At 49.7% G+C, this 13,302-nt stretch overlaps 1 long non-coding RNA gene across 3 annotated transcripts in view; it reads left to right on the top strand.

Annotated features, from left to right (window-relative positions):
• Nucleotides 1-11,422, top strand: part of LOC132396897 (uncharacterized) — a 216,718-nt gene extending 205,296 nt beyond the window's left edge. For 2 of the 3 annotated variants that reach the window (XR_009513164.1, XR_009513165.1), the window contains one exon: nt 6,853-11,422. This is a non-coding gene — a long non-coding RNA (uncharacterized LOC132396897). The remainder of the gene's footprint in view (nt 1-6,852) is intronic. The other variant, XR_009513166.1, reaches the window with a different exon arrangement.
• Nucleotides 11,423-13,302: the final 1,880 nt, after the last annotated feature.

Here is a 13,302-nt window from a genome sequence, read left to right as displayed (position 1 = left end):
GAGGGACAGTTGAGGGAGTTGGATTAACGCCAGTGGGGAGACAGTCCGTGACACAGGACGCTAGGGGAGTGGGGTCACTGAGGGACAGTTGAGGGAGTTGGATTAACGCCAGTGGGGATACAGTCCGTGACACAGGACGCTAGGGGAGTGGGGTCACTGAGGGACAGTTGAGGGAGTTGGATTAACGCCAGTGGGGATACAGTCCGTGACACAGGACGCTATGGGAGTGGGGTCACTGAGGGACAGTTGAGGGAGTTGGATTAACGCCAGTGGGGAGACAGTCCGTGACACAGGACGCTAGGGGAGTGGGGTCACTGAGGGACAGTTGAGGGAGTTGGATTAACGCCAGTGGGGAGACATTCCGTGACACAGGACGCTCGGGGAGTGGGGTCACTGAGGGACAGTTGAGGGAGTTGGATTAACGCCAGTGGGGATACAGTCCGTGACACAGGACGCTAGGGGAGTGGGGTCACTGAGGGACAGTTGAGGGAGTTGGATTAACGCCAGTGGGGATACAGTCCGTGACACAGGATGCTAGGGGAGTGGGGTCACTGAGGGACAGTTGAGGGAGTCGGATTAACGCCAGTGAGGATACAGTCAGTGACACAGTGTCCTGGGGGAGAGGGGTCACTGAGGGACAGTGTGTGGGAATTAGATTAATGTCAGTGGGGATACAGTCCGTGACACAGGGCTGGGGGAGAGGGGTCATTGAGGGACAGTTGAGGGAGTTGCATTAACGCCAGTGGGGATACAGTCCGTGACACAGGGCATGGGGAGAGGGGTCATTGAGGGACAGTTGAGGGAGTTGGATTAACGCCAGTGGGGATACAGTCAGTGACACAGTGTCCTGGGGGAGAGGGGTCACAGGGACGGTGTGAGGGAGTTCGATTAACGCCAGTGGGGATACAGTCCGTGACACAGGGTGCTGGGGGAGAGGGGTCATTGAGGGACAGTTGAGGGAGTTGGATTTAGGCCAGTGGGGTTACAGTCCGTGACACAGGGTGCTGGGGGAGAGGGGTCATTGAGGGACAGTTGAGGGAGTTGGATTAACGCCAGTGGGGATACAGTCCGTGACACAGGATGCCGGGGGAGTGGGGTCACTGAGGGACAGTTGAGGGAGTTGGATTTAGGCCAGTGGGGATACAGTCCATGACACAGGGTGCTGGGGGAGAGGGGTCATTGAGGGACAGTTGAGGGAGTTGGATTAACGCCAGTTGGGATACAGTCCGTGACACAGGACGCTAGGGGAGTGGGGTCACTGAGGGACAGTTGAGGGAGTTGGATTAACGCCAGTGGGGATACAGTCCGTGACACAGGACGCTAGGGGAGTGGGGTCACTGAGGGACAGTTGAGGGAGTTGGATTAACGCCAGTGGGGATACAGTCCATAACACAGGACGCTAGGGAAGTGGGGTCACTGAGGGACAGTGTGTGGGAATTGGATTAATGTCGGTGGGGATACAGTCCGTGACACAGGGTGCTAGGGGAGTGGGGTCACTGAGGGACAGTTGAGGGAGTTGGATTAACGCCAGTGGGGATACAGTCCGTGACACAGGACGCTAGGGGAGTGGGGTCACTGAGGGACAGTTGATGGAGTCGAATTAACGCCAGTGGGGATACAGTCCATGACACAGGATGCTGGGGGAGTGAGGTCACTGAGGGACAGTTGAGGGAGTTGGATTTAGGCCAGTGGGGATACAGTCCATGACACAGGGTGCTGGGGTAGAGGGGACATTGAGGGACAGTTGAGGGAGTTGGATTAACGCCAGTGGGGATACAGTCCGTGACACAGGGTGCTGGGGGAGGGGGTTCATTGAGGGAGTTGGATTAACGTCAGTGAGGATACTGTCCGTGACATAGGACACTGAGAAAGAGGAATCACAGAAGGATGCAGTGAGTGAGCTGGATTAATGCCAGTGGGGACACAGTCTGTGACACAGAGCGCTGGGTGAGAGGGGAAACAGAGGGACGGTGTGAGGGAGCTGGATTATTATTTGTGTGGGGTTTGAAACTCTGTACTGGGGAGCCTTATAAACCTTTTCTGCACCCTCACACTGACACCAAAGGACTGAAAATCCCCTTCGATGCCCTTGACCTTGCTTTGACTTAGAAAGCGAAGTATCTGTTACCACTTCCAACAGCCCAGTCCTCAACCATTGTCTAACACGATTCCCCATGTCTCCTGTTGACTGAGGTCTCTCTGCCTGATCTGATGGCTGGGTGGGCCGGAATAATCCGGAACAGATGGCAGCCCTGAGCGATCAGTGAGCAGCAGCTGTTGAGGTTTCTGTTCTCTTGGGCATGGTGAAGCCTGCCCGCTGTTCACTGCTAATTGTTCAACCCCCCCCCCCCCGCCACCCCCATTATTGACACCATTGCAAGATAGGTGACACCAGGAATCAGGTTACGGCCTCTGGGAGACCTTATTCACACCCTGAAAACAGGAGCTTTGAGGGTTAAGGTGGGGGAAAGGGGATGAATTGGGGAAATGAGCCCTCAGTAACTGGTAATACACACAAAATGCTGGAGGAACTGAGCAGGTCAGGTAACACCTATGGAGCAGAATAAACAGTCGACATTTCGGGCCGAGACCCTTCATCAGGACTGGGGAGAAAAGGGGAAGAAGCTAGAAGTAGTTGTTGGTAGTGGGGGGGGGGGAGGAGAACTCACTCTGTCTCCTGTAAAAGTGCCATTTCCTTTCCTCAGTTCCTTCATCTTCGCCACATCTTTAGCGATGTCATCCTTCTTCAAAGAACAGGGTTTCTCTTCCTCCTCCATTCCCTGGACACCTGCTCTCACCCCATCTTCTCACAACCTTAACCAGGATAGAGTTCCATAAGACCATTCGGCCCAACGAGTCTGCTCCGTCAATCAATCACGGCTGATCTTTTTCTCTCCCTCCTCAACCCCATTCCACGGCTTTCTCCCCGTAACCTTTGATGCCATTTCCGATCAAGAACCCATCAATCTCTGCCTTGAATACACCCTACAACCTGGCCTCCACAGCTGCCTGTGGTAACAAATTCCACAAATTCACCACCCTCTGGCTGAAGAAATTTCTCCACATCTCTGTCTTAAATGGACGCCCCTCTATCCTGAGGCTGCGCCTTCCTGTCGTAGACTCCCCTGCCATGGGAAACATCCTTTCCACATCTGCTTTGTCTAGACCTTTCAACATTTGATAGGTTTCAATGAGATCTGCTCTTGTCCTTCTAAATTCTAGCGAGTACAGATCCAGGGCCATCAAACATTCCTCGTATGATAACCCTTTCATTCCTAGAATCATCCTTGTGAACCTCCTCTGTACCCTCTCCAATGCCGGCACATCTCCTAAGATGAGGAGCCCAAAACTGTTCACAATACTCAAGGTGAAGCCTCACCAGGGCCTTATAAAGCCTCAGCATCACAACCCTGCTCTTGTATTCCAGACCTCTTGAAATGAATGCTAACATTGCATTTGTCTTCTTCACCACTGACTCTACCTGCAAGTTAACCTTTAGGATGTTCTGCACAAGGACTCCCAAGTCCCTTTGCATCTCACATTCTTGGATTTACTCCCCATTTGGAAAATATTCTGCACTTTTATTTCTACTACCAAAGTGCATGACCATGCATTTTCCAACAGTGTATTTAATTTACCACTTTCTTGCCCATTCTCCTAATTTGTCTTAAGCAGCCTTCCTGTTTCCTCAACACTACCTGCCCCTCTGCCCACTTGTCCTCACCTACCACCCTATCAGCTTCCACATCATTCTCTGCTGCTTCCGCCATCTTCAACAGGGCCCTACTACCACACACACCTTGACCTCCCCTCACATTCTCTGTCCTCCACAGGGATTGTTCCCTCCATGACTCCCCTGTCCATTCATCCCTCCCCCCGATCTCCCTGCTGGTACTTATCCAGATGTGCTTCACTTCTTCATTCACCTCCTCCCTCACCTCCATTCAGGGCCCTAAACAGTCCTTCCAGGTGAGGCAACACTTCACCTGCAAATATACTGGGGTTGCCTGCGGTATCAGGTGCTCCCGATGCAATCTGCTCTGCTTTGGAGGAACCCAACATGGACATTAAGAACTTAAAGTACTGTGGTTCTACCTCATCAGCGAGTTGCTCGCTGGCGGAGAAACTGAAGGAGCTGGACTCAGCGCGGATCGTGATGCTGCCTGCGACAGAGAGGCGTCGGAGTGGGTGTGAGAAGGAGGTGTGCAATCTTGCACCTAGTGATAGCCTTGGTTGCATTCCTTGTGGTTGCAAGACCCTGTCGGACATTGGTGAAGTGGAATGCTGCAAATCTGATTCACTGCTTCATTGGCGACAGCAGGGGAGCTGCATGGTCTCGGTCGTAGTAAGGACTGGGCCTCAAGCCGTGGTGACCCTGGAGAGTCAGTGTTCCACCAGAGCATGTTGGAGTCAGTACTGCCCTCCCCACTGTTCATTCAGCACTGTAAAAATTCACTGTGTATGTCAATGTAGCAGACCTGGCTCAGACTCTGATCCCAGACTAAGATGTGGGCGATCATGGTCCCATGACCGTGATTGTTCTTGGAAATTTTTCTACAGAAGTGGTTTGCCATTGGCTTCTTCTGGGTGGTGTCTTTCCAAGATGGGTGACCCCAGCCATTATCAATACTCTTCAGAGATTGCCTGCCTGGTGTCAGTGGTCACATAACCAGGACCTGTGATCTGCACCGGCTCCTCGTACAACCATCCACCACCTGTTCCCATGGCTCCATGTCTCCCTGATTCGTGGGTGGGGGGGGGGGTGCCGGGAGGCTAAGCAGATGCTACACCTTACCTAAGGGTAACCTGCAGGCTAGCAGAGGGAAGGAGTGCCTTGCACCTCCTTTGGTAGAGACGTATCTCCAACCGGACACCTTCACTGTCCACTATACTGCCTATATACGTCTGGATCTTGGTGTCAAAGACACGGAGAACAGTGACCTACTGATACCACAGCACAGTGATTACAGCGGGTCTGTGACCAGTGCTGGTCCGTGTAGGGAAGCACCAGGAACAGTCCTATCCATCAACTTACTCAGGCGACGACCTTTACCCTCAGTCCCTACCAGTCTACCTCAGCAGGACTCCCAGACAGGGAAATGATGTGGCATTCCATGCCAGTGTTCTTATCACCCACTCACCTGGGTGTCCGTGTACCGCTGAGGGCCTGGGACGTTTCTCCCTGCTGACGCTGGTGGAGGGCTTCGACCCGCTGGCTCCTGCACGTCATCTAAAGATCAAGGGGACCTGTGACCCTCCCCAGGAGCATGTTGCTGACACAGGCAATGAGGACCATCAGCACACCCACTCTGTTGGTAGGAGGAACAGTAGACCCACCCACATACCCGATGGTGATGCTCTCCACGGCACATCTGTAGAAATTTGCCAGTGTCTTTGGTGACATACCAAATCTCCTGAGACTCCTAATGAAATATGGCTGCTTTCTTTGTAACCACATCAGGTTAGGTCCTCAGCGATGTTGACACCCAGGAACTTGGAATCGCTCACCTTTTCCGCTTCTGAGGACTGCCCTTACTCTTTCTGCAGTCCACAATCAGTTCTTTGGTCTTACTGACGTTGAGTGCAAGGTTGTACGGAGGAGAACGTTCTGGTCGACTGCATCACCATCTGGCCTGGAGGCTCCAATATCACAAAAGGCTGCAGAGGGTCAGTCAACTCCACCTCCCCACCATCGAGGCAGTGCCTCAAGAAAGCAGCTTAAGGAGGAGATACAAGAGCCTGAAGATCAGCGGTCGGTCCATGCACCAATTAACCCCAATGCATTATTCAATTTCTTTTTGCACAGATTTGTATTTTATAGTAATTTTAAGTGTTTGTACTGTGTCACTTGGATGGCAGGGTGTAAGGCACCCCTTTTGTCTACTAGCCTGCAGGTCACCCTTGGGCAAGGTGTAGCACCTGCTTAACCCCCCGATCAGGGTCACCCGAAGCCATGGGAGCAGGTGGTGAATGGTCGTACGAGCCGCCGATGCAGATCACAATCCTTGGTTATGTGACCACTGATGCCAGGCAGACAACCTCTTGTAAAGACACTGCCCAGTAGATAGCAATAGCAAACCATTTCTATAGGAAAATTTACCAAGAATGATCATGGTCCTGGAAAGACCAAGATTGCCCACGTCATACTGACATGGCACATAAAGATGATGAGCATATCACTGCTCCAAAACAACTAATTTCACGTCATGTAAGTCAGTGACAATAAACCCGATTCTGATTCAGGCCTTGTGCTGGGTATTAGCTGTTAATCACTGTGACAAAGTGTTTTCAATGGGTAAATGGTTCAATTTAATACCAGAGAATGTATGCAGTATACAACTTGAAATTCTTACACTTCACAGACACCCACAAAACAGAGAAACAACAAAGAAAGAATGACAGAAAACGTTAGAACCCCAAAGTCCCCTCTCCCCCTTCCCCCTCCCATGCACAGGCAACAGCAAAGCATCAACCACCACCCCCCCCACCTTCTACAGCAAAAGCACTGACCCACCTCCCACCCACCACGCAGGCCCCTGTGACCATAATCTAGGTTCCATTGGGAAAACTACTGTCCATCCCAACACTTCAATATCTCAGACTCAGACGATCTCTCTCTCAATAGCGAGGGAGAGAGATCACTCCTGTAACAAGTGAGAGGCGGAGACCAGCAGCTCATTGTTCCAATGTTACAATCTGCCGCATTGCTTCCCTGAGCCTCCCTCCCCTCCCCCCGACTCGAGGTCCAACAGGCTCTCACTTACCATCAAGGAGAGAGAGGGAGGGACTGCTCAAGTGCAGGGGTCATCCGCCTGCCGCGCAAACTTCCTGCTGATTGGTTGTTTCTTTCAGACTCCCACGATGCTTCAGTCGGTGACATTGGCGATGACCACCCCAAAAGCACATGTCCTCCAGTCCACACCCAGAGATATCGCACAATATCTCACTGTGCTCGCGGTGCTCTCGAGGCTAAGGTTGCTGTCGTTGGCTGGATCTACATACACTGTGGGTTCTTATTTCAGAGGTGAGGAGGGAGAATTGAGAAGTTAATTAAAATCTGCCTGGTAATGCTGATGGTGGTGAACTTGACCCCCAGTCTGTGCAGACTCCTTTTGTTTTTCTCAAAACTGTTTGCAGCTCTGAAACTACGAACCTGTCCCTCTCCCCATTCTCTCTTCTCCTCCTCCCCAGTCGGGTGGGAGATACAAAAGTTCAAGGACACAAACCACCAGACTCAAAGTTCAAAAGATTCAAAATACATTTATTATCAAAGTATGTGTGCAGCGTACAACCCTGAGATTCACCTTCCCACAGGCAGCCACGAGGCAGAGAAACACCATGGAACACACACAAAATAATGGAGGAACTAACCCTTATGAAGCTGCCTGGCCTGCTGAATTCCTCCAGCCAGCACGTCATGTGTGTTGCTCGGATTTCCAGCATCTCATTTGTGATTGGAACACCATGGAACCCGTTCACAGAAAACATCAACTCCTACCCCAACACGCAAAAAAATAAACAAATTGCACAAACAAGAAACAAAAAATGAGCGAAAAACATGAAGTATGAAACACCAAACCACAAAGTCATTGAAAGACTCCAGGCATATGCAAGGACAACACCCTAGCTTACTGACATCCAAACTTTGAACAGCCCTCTCGTACACCAAAGATGAAACCTTGATCTCCTAGTCTCCGTCATTTTAGGTCTCAGCACAGTGACAAAGTGTTTTCAATGAGTCAGTGGTTCAATTTAATATCAGAGAACATACACAGTATGCGACCTGAAATTCTTACTCTTCACAGACATCCATGAAACGGAAAAACAAAACCTGGAATCAGAATTGGATCAGGTTTGTTATCACTGGCATATTTGTGAAACTTGGTGTTTTGCAGGGCACCGTCCAGTGCAGGCCATAAAAATTACTGTTGTCCCTCCTTTGGTCGAGGTCGACCGTGGATGTTATGTCCAAGCTGTCAGAATCTGAATATCACCAGAATATGTCGTGAAACTTGTTGCTTTTGTGGCAATAGTACATTGCAATTTGTAATAATAGAGAAAAAAAACTGAATTACAGTAGGTATATATATAATAAATAGTAAAAAAAAACAGAAAGAAGTAGTGAGGGAGTGTTCATGGGTTCACTGTCCATTCAGAAATCTGACAGCAGAGGGGAAGAAGCTGTTCCTGAATCATTGAGTGTGTGCCTTCAGGCTCCCGTACCTTCCCCCTGATGGTAGCAATGAGAAGAGGGCATGTCATGGGTGATGGGGGCCCTTAATGATGCACGTCCCCTTTTTGAAGCATCGCTCCTTGAAGATATCCAGGATACTATGGAGGCTAGAGCCCATGATGGAGCTGAGTGAGTTTACAACTCTCTGCAGCTGAATTTGATCCAGTGTAGTAGCTAGTTTGAATGCTGTCCACGGCACATCTGTAGAAACTTGTGAGTGTCTAAGGTGACATGTTAAATCTCCTCAAACTCCTAATGAATGCAGCCTCTGTTGTGCCTTCTGTGTAGCTGGTATTTTGGGCCCAGGTTAGATCCTCAGCGATGTTGATGGTCAGAAACTTGACTACTCTATCACTCTATCTACTCCTAATCCCTTGATGAGGACTGGTGTGTGTTCCCTTGTCTTACACACATAAGCCAGTTTGCAAGCCAGGCCAGGACAGCGAGCTGTTGCCCATGAGGTAAGCTCCCCTCTCCATGCAGCGGATGAACCTAACGGAACGGCAGCAACCAGTACAGTTTGGTACCGGTCAGCACTGAACTTAACATAGGACTGTCTTAGGAACTCCAGCTCCAGAATTTTCCCTTGGGGTTTACTCCCAAAGCCTCCCCCATGAGTGGGTGTAGCCACAAGGCAGCAGAAGTTTGAGATCAGAGTTTTCCTCCTAGGAAAACTCCTGCTGACCATGTCTGATGAGCCCCATCTGCCTGGTTATAAGCTGTCAGTAACCTGCCTTTGCCCCTTCTCCTGTCAGTAGAAACAGTTCCTCTGGGCTTAGTAGCTAAGCCAGACGTGAATGCCAGGAGATAGATTTGGTTGTCAGGGGCCATTTGAAACGCTCAGCATTGGGAGCGTTTACTAGGTAGTGGCAACATTAAGGAACCTAAATATAACTACAACTTACAAATAAAATAGTGTAAAAGATAACTAGTGAGGTCGTGTTCATGGACCATCCAGAAATCTGATTGCAGAGGGGAAGAAGCTGTCCTGAAAATGTTGACTGTAATAATATATTCTCCACTCTGTTCTCCTTCTCACTATCTCAGCAAACTTACATGGGGAATGATACAGCCCAGTCCCTCTCAGGCCACCACTGAACACACTTACAAGGTGGGGCTGCTTCAAGAAAGCAGCATCCATCATCAAGGACCCCCACCATCCAGGCCATGCTCTCTTCTCTCTGCAATCGGGAAGGAGGTACAGAAACCTTAGGTCCCTTAGAACAAAAACCTTAGAACAAACATCAGGTCCTGAACTGGTGTGGATAATTTCACTCACCTCAACTCTGAACTGATTTTATGACCTACAGACGCACATTCAAGCACAACTCTCGAGTGTTATTTGTATCTGCACAGTTTGTCTTCTTTTGTTTGTCAGTCTTTGCCTGTTTATGTACAGTTTTCATAAAAATTCTATTGTGTTTCTTCTTTCCAGTAAAAGCCTGCAAGAAAATGAATCTCAGGGTTGTGTATGGTGACCTATATCTGTCTGTATGGCAGGCAATGTCAACAAGACAAGGGAAATGGTTATCAACTTCAGGAGAACTTGCACCACCCATAACCCCCTTTGTATCAGTGGAAACTACAAGCAGTTTCAAACTCCTCGGGGTACACAGTTTGCACAACCTCTCATGGCCCCAGAACACATCCTCCATAATCGGGGAAGCTCACCAACGTCTCTACTCCCTGAGGAGGCTGAAGGGAGCTGGGGTTTGCACATCCGTACTCACATCATTCTACGGATTCTAACAAGCTGCATCACTGCTTGGTACAGAGACAGGACAGGAGGACTCCACAACTCCCCGAGACCACGTGGGTTTCCTCCGGGTGCTCCGGTTTTCTCACACAATCCAAATTGTACCAGTTGACAGGTCAATTGGTCACTGTAGATTGTTCCATAATTAGGCTAGGGTTAAATCGGGGGATGTGCCTCAAAGGCTGGAAGAGCCTATTCCTCGCTGTATCTCAATATTAATGATAACAAAACTGCCTAATGCATCACTGGCAGCAGCCTACCACCCCAATTCCCCCTCCCCAAAAGACAACCCTTAGGAGAACATCAGACTCAATTCGAGTGACTGCATTACTACTAGTTGCTATACCAAGCTGTGATGCAAAGCTTTCCATGTGTACCGATAAAAGTTGGCGAGGCTTGACGGGGACACGCCAGGTTTCCAGGTCATCGTGGGAGAGTAGCAGTGTTGGTGAGAGAGGGAAAAGAGTGGGAGGGTAAACGTGAGTGTAAAAAGAGGGCGGAAAAGAACAAGGAGAACACAAGAGTTGGGAAGGCAGAAAAAAAATTAAGAGTTGGTGAACAAGAATAAGAAAAAGAAAGAGCATCGTGTGAGAGAAGAAGAGAGAGGTGGATGCAAATCAAGAGGTGTGGAGGGGAGAGGGGGAGAAAAGAGGGATGAGAGAGGTAGATGGGGAGGAAAGAGGGATAGAAGAGGTAGAAAGAGGGAGAGGTGAGAGAGGGACAGATGCAGAAAGACAGGGACAGATGAGCAGTGACTGAGGGAAAGTGAGAAGGCTTGTATCAGAGTTCATTGTAAAAACAACCATCTACAATTACCCAGTTTGTCAGCAGATGTTTAATTGTGGATTTAATTAAGAAATCTCTTTATCACCCTCACAGGCAGGTTTCCTTACCTGGTGTAAACACAGACATATATTTATATCCTCCCCTCCTCGCTTCCTCTATTCCCCACTCTGGGCTTTTACCTCTCCTTACCTGCCCCAGGGTCCCCACTTCCTTCCCTTTCTCCTGCGGACCACCCTCCTCTCCTACCAGATTCCTTCCTCTCCAGCCCTTGACCTTTCCTACCCATCTGGATTCACCTTTCGCCTTCCAGCTAGTCTCCCCCCTCCCCCGTCGCACCTTCTCATTCCGGCCCCTTCCTTTCCAGTCCTGAAGAAGGGTCTCAGCCCGAAACATTGACTGTTTATGCATTGCAACAGATGCTGCCTGGCCTGCTGAGTTCCTCCAGCACTTTGTGCGTTTTGCTACGTATATGGACAAAGACTTCTTCCCTAAAATAACGCTCAGAGTATGGGAGCAACTCCTTGTTGACTGCTCATTGACGCAGTTAAAGTCTCCGAACATTGTCCCACTTGTAATGGGAGTAACTTTTTGAATGTTAGTTTTGTTCTATTCTTTGTTAATTATGTAATTAAAATCATGTATGTGGATAAAAAGAACAAATTTGATTCATGGTGGAGCTCTCTCTACAACCTGGGGTCCTCTCTTGGTGGTATTGGATACTAACTTACTTACTGCCCTTTACACAGCTGGTGTTTAGGGCAGCAAAGAGGGTCGCCCATCGCTGAGGCTGCTCAGGGCTTTCTTCAATGTGTCAGCAGCTCGGTTTTCACCACTGTCAGTCACACAGATCCCAGGTGGAGGCTCAGGGACAGCATCACACTCAGATGTAGAAGGATTCTTCATTGCTGGTTCCATAACATTTTGTTTTACCAGTCAGCCCTGAGCTGAACCCCCAAACCTGAAGGACTAGCGGGCCACTGAGTCTGGCCTTTACCCTTTGACCTGTTTGGCATGGGTGACCCCACCAAAAGCCAGAGCATAAAGCCCTGACTCCAGCCAACATCGCCCTCCAGGTCATTGAGGCACATAATCTCCAAACCCTATGACAAGATTGTGGCCCTCTTGGAGGCATGCTATTGATCCACGGCATAAAAATGGTTGGGAACCTCTGTTCTGCACTGACTTGTCACACACACCCAGGTCAGGCTTTGCATGGAGGTTGTGTCACTTAGGAAATCTGCTGGCTGGTTGGGTTATGGGTTTGGCCACAGGTCCCAGGCCATCAGACAGTAGAGGATTCTGCCCAAACTGACTGAGTGTCCTTCTCCCGGACTGCATTCGTGCCTGGCTAACCCTAGAGAAGGCACACGTGGTATCCACAGGTATAATGGAGGATTTATGGGAATGGAGGACGTCACAGGGGCTTAGTTAAGTTCTGGATGAAGTATGACCATGTCGTAATTTGAAAAATAAAGTCCTGGCTCCAGTCCTCATTCCGGTCAAGATGGCATGAGCGAACAACAGTCCCTGGGTCGACATCTTCCAGGTAGCTCACAAAAATGTCTTTTTTACTTCTTTTATGCCTGTCTTTCACCTCAAATGTGTTTCTGGGACTGGTAGAGCCTGTGATTTATGGTTTGGAGATCGACTGAGAGATCTATCCCTTTGCTGTTTCTGAGACGATTCCGGGAAGTAGGTGCATACACGGATAGCCTCGACGCAAAGAAACTTCAAGGTGGGGCCAAAACCGATGTTCGAGTCCATTTCACTGATTAAAGTGCCCATTAATCACCAAGAAAGATTGAGGCACCGAGGTGAATGCAGAAGGTCAGTGGGACGCTGACTGCCTTGCTTTTGATCGTTACCAGAGAAGGAATCTATACGGAGTCTATTGCCGTGTGGCTCACTGTAGCTGGTGGGTAGATCTCTGCTCGTGTGGTGTCCTTCTCTTTCGATGAACATTGGTGATATGGGAGGGTCCTATTGTGGTTCTTCATTTATAGATTGGGCTGTAGACTTTTCCGGACTTATAGTTTTTATATTCTGTGTTTTTAATCAATCGTTCTTTTTCCGTTTTGTTGTGTGAGGGGAGGACATTTGGACATTCCCTTGTGTTCTGTTAGTTTTGTTTTGTGTGGGGAGGGGTTGTTTTTTGGGGTTGATGTTCCTGGACCGGGTTCTGTGGGGGAGGGGTTGATGCTCGGGAGGCTGTTAGTTTTGTGCGGGGAGGGGTTGTTTTTTGGGGTCGATGTTCCTGGACCGGGTTCTGTGGGGGAGGGGGTTGATGGTCGGGAGGCTGTTAGTTTTGTTTTGTGTGGGGAGGGGTTGTTTTTTGGGGTCGATGTTCCTGGACCGGGTTCTGTGGGGGAGGGGTTGATGCTCGGGAGGCTGTTCGTTTTGTGTGGGGAGGGGTTGTTTTTTGGGGTTGATGTTCCTGGACCGGGTTCTGTGGGGGAGGGGTTGATGCTCGGGAGGCTGTTAGTTTTGTGCGGGGAGGGGTTGTTTTTTGGGGTCGATGTTCCTGGAC

Source organism: Hypanus sabinus, chromosome 7 (genome assembly GCF_030144855.1).
Source record: "Hypanus sabinus isolate sHypSab1 chromosome 7, sHypSab1.hap1, whole genome shotgun sequence".
NCBI lineage: Eukaryota > Metazoa > Chordata > Chondrichthyes > Myliobatiformes > Dasyatidae > Hypanus > Hypanus sabinus.
Note: the sequence above shows the minus strand (reverse complement) of the source record. Positions and strands in the feature narration are given on the sequence as shown.